General features: G+C 42.9%; 1 protein-coding gene across 2 annotated transcripts in view; it reads left to right on the top strand.

Annotated features, from left to right (window-relative positions):
• Window positions 1-16,649, top strand: part of KLHL5 (kelch like family member 5) — a 96,526-nt gene that overhangs the window by 7,057 nt on the left and 72,820 nt on the right. For both annotated transcript variants that reach the window (XM_027822182.3, XM_043544513.1), the window contains exon 2: window positions 4,036-4,119. The gene's annotated coding sequence lies outside the window, so the exon portion shown is untranslated. The remainder of the gene's footprint in view (window positions 1-4,035; window positions 4,120-16,649) is intronic.

The following is a 16,649-nucleotide window of genomic DNA, read 5'->3' as shown; positions in this document are numbered from 1 at the left end:
TGGATAAAACTGTGGCATTGTTAGGTGTGCAGAACTGTCCTGTAATACGTGGACTGCAGTATTAAGCATCCTGCAGCCTGTCTTCCAGAATCTTCAGTTTCACAGATCTGATGTTACATCTGTGAACTAAATTTAAACTAATTGCTGGTAATTGCCTTTCTCTGCCCCCCAAATCGTTGTCAGAGCTGGCAGGGAAAAGGCAATCACAATGAGAGTCACTCCATGAAGCTTTCATTGGAGTGGGAGGCAAGAGCCACACTATGAAGGATAAGGTACTGGAGTGGGAGGGAATGCTATCCTGAAAAAACAAACCCCAAAACAGACCTTTATGAGAGGACAGGAGTGGCAACAGCAAGGGAAAGGACAGCGGGCAGTCCTTGTCTGCAGTGCACAGATCTATCATCCTGGGGTGTGTGTAATATACTGTAGAATGGAAAACAAGCCCACTTTTAATTATGGAGCTATAATTCCATAGCCAGATTTGAGCTTCACTCTCATGGTTTGATGTAACTCAGAGCTCCTTCATGGAATTATAGTTCTATCATTCAGTTACTTATTTCTTAACTGGTTTCGGAAAGTGTTCATATTGTATACAGATAATAGTTTAAGGGTAATCTCTTTAAAAGTGCTTGTCAGTGGTCTAACTCTGCTTCCTTTGACTTCAATGGTAGCAGAGTTAAATCAACACTGAGCATTTTAAAAAATCCCACCATAATTTAACATTAGATATATAGCAATTTGATAATAATATTTTATTATTAAACTAGGCAGCCCATATCAAACCCTGTGCATACACTCTTTTGGGCATGTCTGACTCTTCTTTTTTTCACTTTTGGGAGGAAGGATAGTCTTGTGGTGAAAACACCAAACTTGGACTCAGTAGACCTGAATTCAGGTCCTGGCTCAGCCACAGATTTCCTGTATGACTTTGGGCACGTCACTCAAGCTACCCCGTGCCTCAGTTTTCCATCTGTAAAATTAGGATAATACATACCTACCTCACTACGATGTTGAAGATAAAATCTGTTAATCGTTGTGAAGCACTCAGCTGCTATGTGATGAGGGTTATATAAACACCTAAAATTCTGTGCAGGTAAATCCTAATTTGTGGTGTTGAATCGGGCAGTGTATGCACACAAGTCAGGCATGTGCAAAAATGTGTGTATTTTGTGTATGAGTTTGAAAATGAGTTCAAATGAGATTAAAACTTAATTATTAATGTACTTTTCCTCACGCATGCAGCTCATTTAAAAGTAGGCACCAGTTCTGGGCGCTATATTTCGGCAAAGATGTGAACAAATTGGAGAAAGTTCAGAGGAGAGCAACAAAAATGACTCAAGATCTAGAAAACATGAAGCATGAGAAAAGATTGAAAAAAATGGGTTTGTTTAGTCTGGAGAAGAGATGATTAAGAGGGGAACATAATAGTTTTCAGGTACCTAAAAGTTTGTTGCAAGGAGGAGGATAAAAAATTGTTCTTAACTTCTGAGTGTAGGACAGGAAGCAATGGACTTAAACTGCAGCAAGGGAGGTTTAGGTTGGACAGTAGGAAAAACTTCCTAACTGTCAGGGTGATTAAGCACTGGAATAAATTGCCTAGGGAAGTTGTAGAATCACTGTCACTGCAGATTTTTAAGAACAGATTAGACAAACGCCTCTGAGGAATGGTCTTAGTTATTCCTTAGTCCTGTGTTGAGTGCAGGGGACTGAGTAGATGACCTACTGGGGCCCCTTCCAGTCCTACATTTCTATGATTCTGTGATTACAGGTACTGTGTATCCTACTGAATTGTCTTCATAGCAGGCCTCAGAAGAGTAAGAAAAATAGCTTCTCCAAATAAAGTAGTCTCTTATTTTCCACTCTTGGATCTTTTGCTTCAAGCACACAACTAGGCAAGAACTCTTTTTGATTTCAAAGATATGAGTCACTGGAGAACCTGAAGAGGGTGCTAGACTGTTCCACTGTATTCAGAGTTCAGTTCCTTACTTACTTTAGTCTGATAAGGAAATTCTGGGGAACCATCAGGGCTTCTGACTGTTTTATCTTGAACCAATGTTTGTCAGCATGGGAGCATCTCATTTATTTATCCATTTTTCTGTAAATTCCTTAGGGTATGTCTACACAGCAATTAAATGCCCGCAGCTAGCCTAGGTCAGATGACGGGCTTGCAGGCCTCAGGATATGGGGCTATCAAATTTCTGTGTAGATGTTTGGGCTCGGACTGGAGCCTGAGCTCTGGATCCCCACAAGAGGGGAATGTCTTTTATTCCAGTGGCCATGACTTTGAGGTCAGCATAGATAAGGAAAGCCATATTCAGCCCTTTGTCAGTTTGTCATGGTTTTAAACCCTAGTGGGCTATTTAATCATATTTAAACACAGTCAAATGTGTTTAATGTGCATGTGCACTGAGACTCAAAAAGGTCTTCACTGTACCTTTAGTACATCTATGTCAAGGTGATTCTGAGCTTTCTCTGGTCCCCTTTCAGGTATATCTTATCTCTTGAGGAGTAACCGTGCTACGGATGTTGACCCAAATTGGATTCAGGCCCTGTTACTCCCCTCATTGTAATTTCCTCCTCCTGCTTTTTGCTCTGTATACCATCAATGCAATTTGTTACTACATATGTTGTTTTCTCCCCCGTGATTTAAAGGTATGCCTAGACTGTGGTCTTTTGATGGTCTTTCCTCGTGCATGGTTAGGGAAAGGGCAAAGACCAGGTTCACAATTGTTCCTTAGTGTTCTTGGGTCCTGCAGAACCACCTAAAACAATTTTGAATCCTCCAGTATGTCTGACAGTTAGTTAGCCCAGAACTAAAGCATCATGCTCCTAGGCGAGGGGTTCTCAGGACCAATTATTTGGTGGCCTCAGAGTGTGGCCACCAACTTTTGCTGGTGGCCACTCTCATGCTTTCTCCAAAAATCCTTAACTAGCTTTAGGAAAAACAAATAAATATGCACATACACACATCCAAATCATTGTAATTTATTTATTGCTAGCTAGTATGTCTGTTGTGAAAAGTGATATTGAGAAACACACAAGTACTACTTTTCACAGCAGACTTACGCAGCCCTGCAAGCCTGGGGACAAATTAAGCCCTGGATGGGAGATCGGGGGAGGCAGCGAGGCCAGGGGCAATGGGGGTAGGTGGGTGGGTGGCTGAGGGAGGCTGGAGCCTGAAGCCCCATGTCCGGAGGATGTGGCCTGCTGCCACGCAGCTGGAGCACAGTGGCATGAGCCTCACCGCACCTGGGAAGGTGGGGAACTCACTGTCTGCCTGCTGCTCCAGCATTGTGCCCCAGGTGTCTCCAGAAGTGGGCAGGGCCTAGTCCCTGCTGGTGGCCCCAGCAACCAACACTAAGGCCGTGCATCCAGGAGCACCAGGGAGAGGGAGGGGCCACTGCTTTGCCCCCTCCAACCCAATCACAGGTCAGGAGGCTGTGGCCTCAAGAAAAGCCCTTGGTGGCCACATGCGACCACAGTGGCCGCATTTGAGAAATGCTGTCGTAAGCCATTTCAAGGCAAGTACCCAAGTACGTGACTTAATACATTATTTTAGCAGCGCTCTGCTTAAAGCCATGTATCACTTTCTAAGGTAGCCAAAGAATGTGTACCATAGGAGACCAGTGATAGCAATTGCTGAAGGCTTCGGTTGACGCTTCTTTGAACAGCATCAGCATGGGCATATGAGCCAGTGGATTCTAAAAGACAACAGGGGAGAACATTGGTGGTCCTGATGACCTTTTCTCTCTCTCTCTCTCTCTCTCTCTCTTTTAAGAGAGAGATTCCTTTGATAATGTAAATGCCAAAATCCTGACCTTGGCTCTTTTAAAACACTTTTCCAACACCAGCTGTCATGGGATGAAAACTAAGTACATTTCGCATTGAACTAAATTTATTCTATAGCTGTATTTTGAGACTTGCCCACAGTACCTGTTAGTTTTACATGCTAGTTGTGGGTATAGTCCTATGTCTAGTTTTTCCAACCATTCACTTTTTTATTAATTATTTTAATGTGCGTTTTTCCTCCTTTAGGTTCTGTCATCTACCTGGAACATTTTGAAGGAGGAGAACAAATGGACCTACAGGGCTCTATGAACATCTAGAGAAACAGTATAGGTAATTATTATACATCTTTTTATTATAACAGCAAACTGTGCTCAAATAACGTTGTGAAGGATTCCCCCGGGATGCAGCCTGGGACTGTGGGACCACTGTGCCCCTTTAACTCTCTCCAGCCTTGCTAGTGACCAGCAGCAACCCCCTCCAGGTGCTGTTATCACTCAGCACAACCGCACGTGGAGCCCCACACCCAGCTAGATTGCATGAATGTTCCCAGAGCCACTCATGAATCACATGGAGAAAGGCACCAGCCCAATCCCCCCCAGCTCCCAGCACTGTACCCCAGGAATACACTGTCTTGCACTGCTCAAGATGAGCAGTGCAAATTTATTAATTGGTTCACCACTTCATCAGTGGAAAGTGGATATACACCAGCCTTTGCAAACCTGAGCACATTTGCTACACGCTTCATACAAACTCACTGGTAAAGATAAACAGTAAAACAAATGTATTGACTATAAAAGGTGGATTTTAAGTGATAGGCAAAAAGTCAGAGTTAGTTACCAAAAGAAAAGAAAATATAAGCATGCAGTCTAAACTCTCAACCTTATTAGACTGGGAAACATCTAATTAAGCAATTTTTCTCACCCCCCCGCCCTCTGGGGATATTGCAGTTCATAGTACACAGATTTCACCCTTGAAATCTGGGCCAGTCCGCTCAGTTGGAGTCTTCAGAGTGTCCTTGTTGCTTGCAGTGTAGGTGGGCGAAGGAGAACAACCCAGCACGTGGCCACGGTGTCTGTTTTATACCTTCAGTCCATGTGCTTGGAAAACACAAGTCCAGGCATGTCTGGGTGGGCATTGCTGAGTCTCCAGGCAAGGTTGAGCAAATTTCCCTGGTGTGGCCTCATGCAGGTGAGTCACCGCATTGTAGCTTCCTTGCTGGACAGTGATGGTTGATGGGTTGATTGACACCTCGCGTGGGTGTTGGTTACATACCTTGCTGTTCCCTCTGGGGAGCTAATATCTGGCTGATTCCCCAACTTACAGCATGTTTTAGTGACAGCCATAAAACACAGTTCTCATAATTGCATATGCATTAATGGTATACATATATGGATAGAGAAATAACTTTCAACAGATCATAACCTTTCCCCTGATACCTTACAAGGCATGCTTTATATGTAAGATCACAATTATATATATATATATATATATATATTATATAAATGAGGAATATGGGGGTTATAGGGTGCTCCCCCAAGGTACAGAATGTTACAAACGTTATGGAGTTGACTTAGCTCGAAAAAGAATAGTAGTTTCAAAGTTAGACTGAAATTCCATCCCTTCCTTTTTTGTTGTGCCACACATTGTCAGATCCCCTCAGTAAGTGAGGAACACTTGAACAGGTTGAACTGAATTTACTTTTATGGATTTCAGAGCCTTATTGTTATTTGGAACATAGTCTTGTATGGCTTTATCTCCTTTGCTCTCTCCTTCAAAGCGTGGTTCATATAAGAATATCTGTACTGCTATAAAATGTTTTTATTCTTTTTAAAATACAGAAAAAGCTATTTTAATTTGTAAACAAGCATTAAATGAGAAGCCATTTAATCGGGGGGGGGGGAAAACAGAACAAAATATTTTAATATTGAATCAGTAAATGCAATTGTTGCACTGAGAGGAATGGTTATGTTGAAGAGGAACTAACAGCTCAGTTGAATCTCATTACTGAAGTAATACTGACAGGTTTTAGCTTAAGAGTCTCTTCTTTTTTGTTTTGGATGAAAGCTAAAGTAACTTTCAAAAAGCATAGCTTTGACATCTGCACAAAGCAAGGTGGTAAAAGAATACTGAAAACATTAATATATGCAGGAATCTAGTCTTGTTTGAAGTCACTGTAAAGTGAATTGTTGCAATAAAAACTGAGGGGTTATCTCCAATTAAATTAAGATTTCTTATTTGTATTAAAAATGGAAATTGATCAACTGCTACTTGCTTGAACAATGGAACCATTTTCAGTGTTGGTTCTTTGATAAGGAAATATTGAGGGGAAAATCAGTTTTCCAATATTGTCTAAAACTCATTCATGTTGTGATATTACTACAGAAATAGGTCCTTCTCTGTGTTTGTTTTAACTTCTGTCATGTTGTCAATAGCAGTGCACATTTTATACAGTAAATGTAAATTGTTCCACTGTCTTTATTACTACTTATATAATTCTAGGAAAACATAATTTTGACTTTTTGGGGGCGGCGGGTGGTGGTGGAGCATATTACACTCAAAAAATTTCAACATAGAAATTTGAGTGGTATGCCTTCTGAGCCACAGAATCATTCAAAGTAGTAAAACTATTGAGGCACATGTGTATTGATACATCTGGATATTTCAGATTATAATTGTCAGTCCCTCTCTTTGTCAGCTGGAATGGTCATAGAACCAACTCTTTCCTTGTTCATCCTCCTCCTCCTTTACCTCTTTTGTTTCTTGTGTCTCACACACTCCCCATAAGGTATGTCTGCACAGCAGCTGGGAGTGAGCTGCACAGCAGTTGGGAGTGAGCCTCCCAGCCCAGGAAGACAGACTTGTGCTAGCCTGCTAAAAATATATTGGGGCTCAGGCTGCAGCTTGGGCTCTGAACTCACCTGAGCTACAGCCCGAGCCACAACGTTCACACTGCTCTTTTTAGCGAGAGTCTGTCTACCTAGGCTGGGAAGCTCACTCCCAGCTGCAGTGTAGACACCAATACCGGCAATGTAAAGAACTACTCTTCAAAGAGAGAGCATTACAAACATATGGATATGTTTGGTCCCTCAATAATAAGGCAAGATTGAAACAAGGAAAGAAAGATGTTAAGAAACAAGCTTTTAAATATTTTAGAATCTAGTGCCAAAGGCTACAGTGGACCGCCTAATAAAAAGAGGCCGACTGGAGCTTGCAGATTAACTTTGGATGAATCTAGCCATGGCTAAATAATGTAACTCATTGTGTCATTGAAGATTTTGAATTTTTTTTTGCATATCTATTTAATGGTGTATGAAGTTGGTGAAAAGGTTGAACACTGAGTTTCTGATACGCTCCTCAGGATAAGGAATCTGATAAGATACAAGTTGAAGACGAAATTCTGTGTTCATTGAGTCATTTACTCAGCGAACTGCAGTGTCTTTTATGCGACAAATGCAGCTTATCTGCATTTCTTTTTCGAGATGGTAAAGGCTAGAAATGCATATGACCATCCAGAAAGGTCTAGATTTGACCAAGCTTACTTTGCATATGTTTTGTGTCCATTACTGTGAAGAATTCATTGGCATCTGCAATCACACTTCACAGGAATTCTTAGAATCAGAGAAATGTAGGGCTGGAAGGGACCTCGAGAGGTCATCAGGTCCAGCCCCTGCGCTGAGACAGGACCAAGTGAACCTAGATCATCCCTGACAAGTGTTTTCCAATCTGTTTTTAAAACCTCCAATGATGGTGTGACACTGAGCCAGAAAGGGGTAAGCAACTTGCAGGCTAAATGACCCAAATTCTACCTTTTTAAAGACAAATTAGGGTCATTCCTTATAAATAACTAACAAAGCCATGTTAGATAGACTAGAGCTTTGAAATGTAGACTTGTACTGTTAGAGAATTAGAAGAAAATAGTGATTGTATTTGTCTGTGTTTACCCATATCTTGTTAGAGGTGGTTAATGTAACCAGACGGTTCCTGTCTGTTACTATATTCTGTTGATTCAGAGATCAAAAGGGAATATTAACATTTAGATGAAACTTGGGTTTAATAATATTGACTGTATTTCTCTTTGAAGTTTAGTAAACTGTCTAGGAACTGATTAAAGGATATTATCTTATGCAGATGAATGCAGCTAAGTACCTGTGTATACATAGAAAATAGGTTTTACTTCAAAGCCGCTATTCTTCACCCAAGGAATACCTGCTATCAAGAGGCTATCAATAGACTTCCACAGATCTATAAAAGAATGCTAGGGTCACAGTCCTGTATCTCAGATCTGCTTAAGCTTGGTTAGAAGCTTGAATCTCAAAACTGAGGTCTCCAGCTCCAGTTTGGATTACCCTGCTGATTCTCATGGAAGAATTAGAACAAAGTCTATATGTGGACTGCATATTTGGACTATAGCCTGATGAACTGATTCTGGAAAGAACTTTTGCTACTCAGTAGCTCACTATCGCTTGTATGAAGCTGACCTAAGACTTTATTCATATCTCTAAGTATAATGATCTTTCAACTACAGTACTTGCTCTTTTTTCTTTTTAAATAAATCTTAGTTTAGTTAATAAGAATTGGCTGAAAGCATATATTTGGGTAATATCTGAAATATTGAATGACCTGGTGGGTAATGTGTCCGATCCCCTGAGGTTGGTAGAATTTTCTGATGAACAAGACTTTCAGTAATCCTCCTCATATTTGACATAGCTGTCTGGTTGGGAGCACAAGGCTGGATTGCTTTAAGGGAACTGTTTTTGGCTTTGGGGTAACCAGTTTATTGCAGAAGCTGTTTTATTTCTGGATTGGTGAATCTAATTACTAGAATAACCACCAGTTTTGGGGATCATCTGCATCATTGTTTTCAGTTTGCCCTGATTGAGCAATCTCAGTGTGGTCCTCCCCAGGCAACAACAATCACAGGAGGGGATTCCACAACCTCCCTTGGAAGCCTATTCCAGAGCTTAATAGTTAGAAAGTTTTTCCTAATATCTAACCCGAATCTCCCTTGTTGCAAATTAAGCGAATTACTTCTTGTCCTGCCTTCAGTGGACATGGAGAAAAATTGTTCACCGTCTTCTTTGTAACAGCCTTTAACAAACGTGAAGACTGTTACTAGGTCTTCCCTCAGTCTTCTTTTCTCAAGACTAAATATGTCCAGTTTCTTTAACCTTCGCTCACACATCAGGTTTTCTTAACCTTTTATCATTTTTATTGTTCTCCTCTGGACTCTTTCCACTTTGTCCACATATTTCCTAAACTGTGGCGCCCAGAATTGAACACAGTACTCCAGATGAGGCTTCACTAGTGCTGAGTACAGTGAGACAGTTCTCTCGGGTCTTACATATGACACTCCTGTTAATACATCCCAGAATGATATTGGCCTTTTTTCCAACTTCATCACATTGTTGACTCATTCAGTTTGTGATCAACTATAACCCCCAAATTCTTTTAAGCAGGATTTTGTAGTTGTGCATTTGATTTTTTCCTTCATAAATGTAGTACTTTGCAATTGTCTTTACTGAACTTCTTCTTATTGATTTCAGATCAATTCTTTAATTTGTCAAGGTCATTTTGAATTTCAATCCTGTCCTCCAGAGTGCTTGCAGTCCCTCCCAGTTTGGTGTCATCTGCAAATTTGATAAACTTACTCCACTTCATTATCCAAGTCATTAATGAAAATATTGAATAGTATCGGACTTGGGACTGACCCTTGCGGGACCCCACTAGATATGCTCTCCCAGTTTGACAACAAACCACTTATAACGACTCTTTGAGTGCTGTCTTGCGACCAGTTGTGCACCCACCATACAGTAATTTAATCTAGAGTGTGTTTTCCTGGTTTGCTTATGAGATTGTCATGTGAGACTGTATCAAAAGCCTTATTAAAATCAAGATACATCACATCTAATGGTCCCCCCCATCCATTGGGCCAATAGCTCTGTCAAAGAAGAAAATTAGGTTGGTTTGGCATGATTTGTTTTTGACAAACCTATGCTGACTCTTCCTTATAACCCTAATATCCTCTGGATGCTTACAAATTTATTGTTTAATTTGTTCTAGTACCTTTCCAGATATCAAAGTTAGGCTGACTGGTCTATCATTCCCTGGATCCTCTTTGTTCCCCTTTTTAAAGATAGGCGTTATGTTTCCCCTTCTCTGGTCCTCTGTGATTTTACCCATCCTCTCCGAATTCTCAAAAATAATTGCTACTGGTTCCGAGATTTCTTCAGCTGATTCCTTAAGTACCCTAGGATGCATTTCATCAGGGTGTGCTGACTTGAATACATCTCACTAATCTAAATATTCATTAAGCTGTTATTTCCCTATTTTGGCTTGCATTCCTTACCTGTTGTGGTTAATATTGTGTTAAATGACTGGTCACGACTGACCTTTTTTGTGAAGTCTGAAGCAAAATAGGCATTACACACCTCAGTCTTCTTGTCATCAGTTATTAGCTCTCCTTCTCTGCTAAGTAGAAGACATACGTTTCCCTTGGTCTTTCTCTTGGTCCTAATGTATTTAAAGAGCCTCCTCTTATCGTCCTTTGCTAGGTGTACCTCATTTTATGCTTCAGCCTTTCTGATTTTGTTGCTACATGCTTGTTCTATTCTTTTGTACCCCTTCTTAGCAATTCATCCACGTTTCCACTTTTTGTAGGTTTTTTAAAATTTTCATATCATTAAAGAGCTCCTGAAGGAGCCTGTAATGGTCCCTCTCTCTCAAGTGGGGAGGGTGGCCTCCGCCTCGCTGTGTCAGGCAACAGCACTCTAGCTTGGGTCCCGCTGGCGGGGCCGAGCAGTAAGACGTCTATAGTTCTATAGCCACTAGCAGAGGCAAACAAGCAGTAACAGTTTGATGCTCTAGCCCTCTTGGGTGGGGCCAAGCAGTGAGCAGTCTGTTAGCCCTGAGCCTCCTGGCTGGGGCTGGCAGTAATTAACAGTCTGTGGCTCCGCCCGTTTGGGCGGGACAGAACAGGGAGCATGCTTTAGCCTAAATCAGTGAGCACACACACAGTCTAGGACTCTGGCCCTTTTGGCAGGGCAGAGCAGGGCAAAGGCTTTATCTAAGCCTCCTGGCTCAGGCAGCCAGAACACACACACACACACACACACTCTGTCTAGGGCTCTCGCCCTTTGGGTAGAGTTGCCAACTTTCTAATCACACAAAACCAAGCACTCTGGCCCCGCCCCTTCCCCAAGGCCCCGCCCCTTCTTACTACATTCCCCCTCCGTCAGTGGCTCACTCTCCCCCATCCTCACTCACTTTCACTGGGCTGGGACAGGGAGTTGGTGTGCAGGAGTGGGTGAGGGCTCTAACTGGGGCTGCGGGCTCAGGGATGGGGCCAGAAATGAGGGGTTCAGGGTGCAGGAGGGGGCTCTGGGCTGGGGCAGGGAGTTGGGATGAGGGAGGTCTCCATCTGGGGGTGAAATCCCAGGCCCCACCCCAGAGCTGAGGGGCTTGGGGTGAAGGAGGGGGCTCCAGGCTGCAGGGGAGGGATTGAGAAAGTGGGAGGGGGCTCTTTGGCTGGGACTGGGGTTTGGGGTGTGGGGGGGTGAGGGCTTGGGATGGGGGTGCGGGCTCTGGGCTGGGGATGGAGATGAGGGGGTTGGGGTGCCAGAGGGGTCTCTGGGTTTGGGACATGAGCTTACCTTGGGCAGCTCCCAGTCAGCAGCGCAGTGGGGCTAAGACAGGCTGCCTGCCTGTCCTGGCATCATGCTGCTCCCCGGAAGTGGCCAGCAGGTCTGACTCCTAGGCAGGGGGAGAGGAGGCTCCGCGCACTGCCCCCCAGCTCCCATTGGTCGTGCAGAGCCAGTGCTTGGGGCGGGGGCAGCGCACGGAGCCCCGCGGCTCCTTTGCCTAGGAGCTGGAACTGCGGGCTGCTTCTGGGGCGGAGCACGGTGCCAAGACAGGTAGGGACTAGCCTGCCTTAGCCCTGCAGCACCACCGACTGGACTTTTAATGGCCCGGTCGGCAGTGCTGACCGGAGCTGCAAGGGTCCCTTTTCGACTGTGTGTTCTGGTCGAAAACCAGACACCTCGTCACCGTACCTTTGGGCAGGGCAGGGCAGAGCAGGGAGCTGGCTTTACTCTAAGCCTCCCGGCTGAGGCAGCCAGCACACACACTAGGCTCACCATCTCCTGACTGGGGAGAGGTGGGAGCCACAAGCCAAGCATAGGCCTTCTGGCCTAGGGGTGCAATGGCCACCACCCCAGGGGTGGGGTTGGCAGCGCGGAAGGTAAAGGGACCTGGGTCCACCCGATTCCACTAGCTCCCAGCCCACGGCCCTAACAATGGCGGAGTGTTCTGCCAGGTCAGCGGGGATTCTAGTTGCAACACACTGACCCCTGTTCTTGCAACAAAACTGGACTAAAGTCTGGTTTCCCCAGGCTACTTCCTACCACAGTTTGGAGAGGGGGCTCTGTGGTCCAAGGGTCCTCTGTCTCCTCAGGGTATACTGCAGACGGCAGTCCTGGCAACTCTTCTCCGGGGTCGGTCTCTTCCGGAGGCAGGGCACTATGCAGTGTGGGCTCATTTGCAGCGGTTGGTAGCAGACTGGAGAGGTCTGTCTCCTTCTGTGGTTCCCACTCAACTGAGCTGCAGGGCCTTCTCTTTAATACTTCCTGTCCTGCTCTGGTATTTCTGGCGAGTAGGTGGAGTGGATCTGGCTCTGCCCACCGGGGGAGGGTAGTGGTTCTTGCTCTCAAGTCTGGAGGGAGGCCACTCCACCTCACTGCAGAGCCGTAATGCCCTCTTACTATTCTTCCTATATTTCCTTCGCATGGGGATAATTTGCAATTATGCCTTTAATATTGTTTCCCTGAGAAACTACTTTTTCAAGTTTAGTCCTCTTGCAAGATTTTTCTCAAATAGTATCCTCCCAATATCTGCAACTCTTATTCATGTTGGCATTATTTAGTGAGCAATGCAGTATTCCTAAATGCTACATTTTTGTTCTTTACTTCTATTGGACATCAAGGTCTGGTCTACACTAAAAAATTAGGTCAGTTTAATGTCAGTCAGGGATGTGAAAAATCCAGAACCCTGAGTGACGTTGTTAAGCCGACCTAAGTCTCCCTGTAGCCAGTGCTAGGTTGATGGAAAAATTCTTCTGTCAACCTAGCTGCCTCCTCTCGGGGAGGTGGATTATTTATGGCGAATGGAAAATCCCTCCTGTTTGGTGTAGGTAGCGTCTACACTGAGCGCTATGGCAGGGCCATTGCATGGTGCAGCAGTCCCACTGTAGCGTATTAAGTGTTTTAAGGGATGATAAGATGGGATAGCCTAATTTTGGCAATTAATTGATCTTCAACTATTAGCAATAGATATGCCCAGTGGCCTGTGATGGTATGTTAGATGGGGTGGGATCTGAGTTACTACAGAGAATTCTTTCCTGGGTGGCTGGCTGGTGAGTCTTGCCCACATGATCAGGCTTTAGCTGATCACTATATATGGGGTCAGAAAGGAATTTTCCTCCAGGGCAGACTGGCAGAGGCCCTGGGGGTTTTTCGTCTTCCTCTGCAGCGTGGGGCCCAGGTCACTTGCTGGAGGATTCTCTGCACCTTGAAGTCTTTAAACTACAATTTGAGGACTGTAGTAGCTCAGATATAGGTTAGAGATTTGTTACAGGAGTGGATGGGTGAGATTCTGTGGCCCACGTTGTGCAGAAGTTTCAGACTAGACTATCATAATGGTCCCTTCTGACCTTAAAGTCTATGATTCTATGATTAAGTGTAGACAAGTCCTAAAAAGCCAATATTGTTTACTCACATAGCCAAGAAAATTGCACTGATCATCCCTAAATTAAATAAAAATAAATCGAGTCCAGGGAATTTGCCTTTTCAGTTAGATGCTAGCTTAGTCACCGTGTGTGTGATCCCATTTGGCTTCTTTATGCTTGTAAACAGCCCTCTGGTTGATTGCCGGGGCATCTTTTGTGATATCCGCAAGTCTGTTGTGTAGTAAGTGCCTGTGTGGTAACACACTTACTGCAGAGGCTGCTTTCATTCAATGGCAGATCCAAGGTATTTGGTAGAATATATGAAAACTTCCTCTTGCACAATCAGCTAAAACAGAATTTATAATAAAAGAGCAGCCCAACTTGGAAATATTGTATAGAAAGTGGAATATGTTACCTCTTCCCAGATTTTGAAGTCTTTACATGTAGTTACTACAGCTCGTAGTATTGTACTCTTCTTATTCCATGTGGATATTTTCTCCTCAAGAAGTCTTTGAGGCTCACTGCTCCTGTCAAACAGGATATATGTTGGAGAATTTCATCTGTCAGCTCATGACAGCATCACCAGAAAAATCATCAGCTCATTACAGTAGTACCAGAAAAAGATAACATTGACTAAACTAAGAGTGACTGTGAATCAGCTTTAGTAGCACTAGGAGATTGCCGTTGGAGTGGGTGGGGGGGAAAGCTCCAGGGGAAAAGAAATCCATACAGAGGTTTACCAAAACTGAAAACTTCAAGTTGTAAAGTTCAAATTTTTGGTTTTCTGAGCAGCTTTTCAAACACTTGCATTTTCTCCCATTATTTTTAAATAATGCAGCATAAAATATTTTTTAATTAACTGTAATCCTGGCTGTTCATAAGTAAGAAAAGCGTGGCCTACTTAGCAACTCCTCATAAACAAAGCAAGCTTTAAACTGGAGGGAACCATTTTTCCTTCAGAAAGTTGGGTTTGGGGTGTGGCAAAAATACTAACAATAATAGAACAAAACAGATGATGGGAATAGTCATGCTCTGGCCTCTAAATGATGCCAAAACTTGCACAAGAAAACCTAAATTAATAGATTTACAAATGTATATTTTATAGGTTCACTGCCAAGATTTATTGGCCAAAAAAATTGATTCTCTTTGTTCTATCTGTTCTACATAGGGTTTTCCATGTGTGTGTGGTCTAATATAATCCTCCTGTGGTTATGCAGTTCCTTCATGCTCATGGTCTAGTATTGACAGTCACATTCCCATGTGTAAATAATTCTGCACTTGGAGCCTTGCTAAATATTGAAATCCAATATGAAGATCTTCTTGCTGCCTGCTTTATGCATAACCTGTTTCACTTTTGATCATGCATTCTTCTTCTCAGAGTATAGATGGAAGAGTCCTTTCAGAGAAAGCGGGGAGAGAGCAATGAAGGGTAGGAGGAGAAAACAGAAGGATTTTGAATATTGCTTTCCATGACTTCCCTCCACTCCCTACTCCCTTCCCACCACTATCAAAAAACTAAAGGTTTTTTTGTCTCTTGGCAGCCCACTAGGCTCCTGTGCAATTACAGCTAATCTTTAAAACAGTATAAGTAAGAAGAGAGCTTGTCAAGGCTGAATCCCCACTCTGGCACTTTGAGTGCAGAAGGTGGGGGCCCGCAAGAATTTTAAAAATTAATACTTGCCATTCCAGGCTTGTATTACACTCCCAAGGTTACATCTTTTCTCTGACTTTGGCTTAGTAAACACTGCCACCACCCAAGTGCAAAAAAGATCCTTGAACCCAGGAAGGAGTACTTGGAAGTTCCTCCCTGTGCGGTACCTTCCGGGGTAGAGCTGAGAAAGAAAACAAAGGAAATTATCTGTTGCCACCAGCTAATTAAACAACATATGCACAAACCTCTTAAGACACCAAAAATACAATTCTGTTCTTAAAAAAGGTAAATTTTATTAAAAACAAAAAGAAAGGAAATACATTTGGAACTTAGGCTTTTGCTAGATTTTAAAGGACCAAAACCTAAGCACCCAAAATAGCTTTCTTGGGGGTATAGCTTGAAGGTTACAAGCAAACAAAAGTATCTGGGGTTAGCACAGAGGAGATCCACCAGTCAAAATAAAGAAATAAACCTGATCGCGTCTATCTAAACATTCCCTGTCCCAATGATTCCTTCTAGGTATGGAATATAATTTTTCATACTGGGTTCAAACCTTACCCTGCATTCCTGCTTATAGCGTTGCTCCTCCGTGTTCCTGCAGCCCAGAGAAAACAAGGGAGAGACAAAGGGAAAGCATTTTTCCCATTTTAGAAAGTTCTAGCCTTTCCATTGGTTCTTTTGGTTAGATGCTCACTCCCTTTTCTTTACCTGGGGATTTTTTAACCCTTTACAGGTAAAGCAAGCAGCCACCAAGAGGGACTTTATAGCTAACTGGCTGGCTGGGTGTCCATAAAAGGGAGCTCCCCCCACTTCATTTATCACAGAGCTACCTTAAAATTAAAGCCTTTTTGAGATTGTCCTTGAAAGTTTTCCCTTTCCCTAATGTTCCATCCATCCCCATCTCTCCTTTCTCCCCACCCCAGCCTCTCCACAATACTACAGCACAATGCAAGTATAGCAGACCTGATATGATTCAGTATGAAGTTGCAGGTGTTTGTCCCATTTGGCAGAGTGACAACACTTTAAACAAATTTATAGGACATGTTAGATATACACAGGTGTAACATTTAAAATGTGAACAATACTGAAATAAGAAATACTTCAAAATTCATAATGCTATGAATCTTGATTGTACTTTATGTTATGTAGAAACTTAGTGGCATTGCCATTAAATTCTCAATATTTGCTGGCATTTTGATCAACTTTTACAGGAAGAGTGGATATAGATGTATGGGATCATCAATAATACAATATTCAGAAAGCAGATGAGAAAAGCATTATGTATGAGTTCTTGCAGTAGCAAGCAATCTCAAGATATGAGATGTATTCAGACTTCGCTATCATTTGAAAGGTTGAATCAGTCTAGTTTAAGTTTAAACTGTTAATTGTTCTTATTGGTAGTGGACAATAGCCCACATTATAAAAACCTGCACACCATTCTTATATTTGTTAGTAGCAGACAGATTATGTAGTATAAGCAAAGTCTCTCGC

Source organism: Chelonia mydas, chromosome 4, assembly GCF_015237465.2.
Source record: "Chelonia mydas isolate rCheMyd1 chromosome 4, rCheMyd1.pri.v2, whole genome shotgun sequence".
Lineage (NCBI taxonomy): Eukaryota > Metazoa > Chordata > Testudines > Cheloniidae > Chelonia > Chelonia mydas.
Note: the sequence above shows the minus strand (reverse complement) of the source record. Positions and strands in the feature narration are given on the sequence as shown.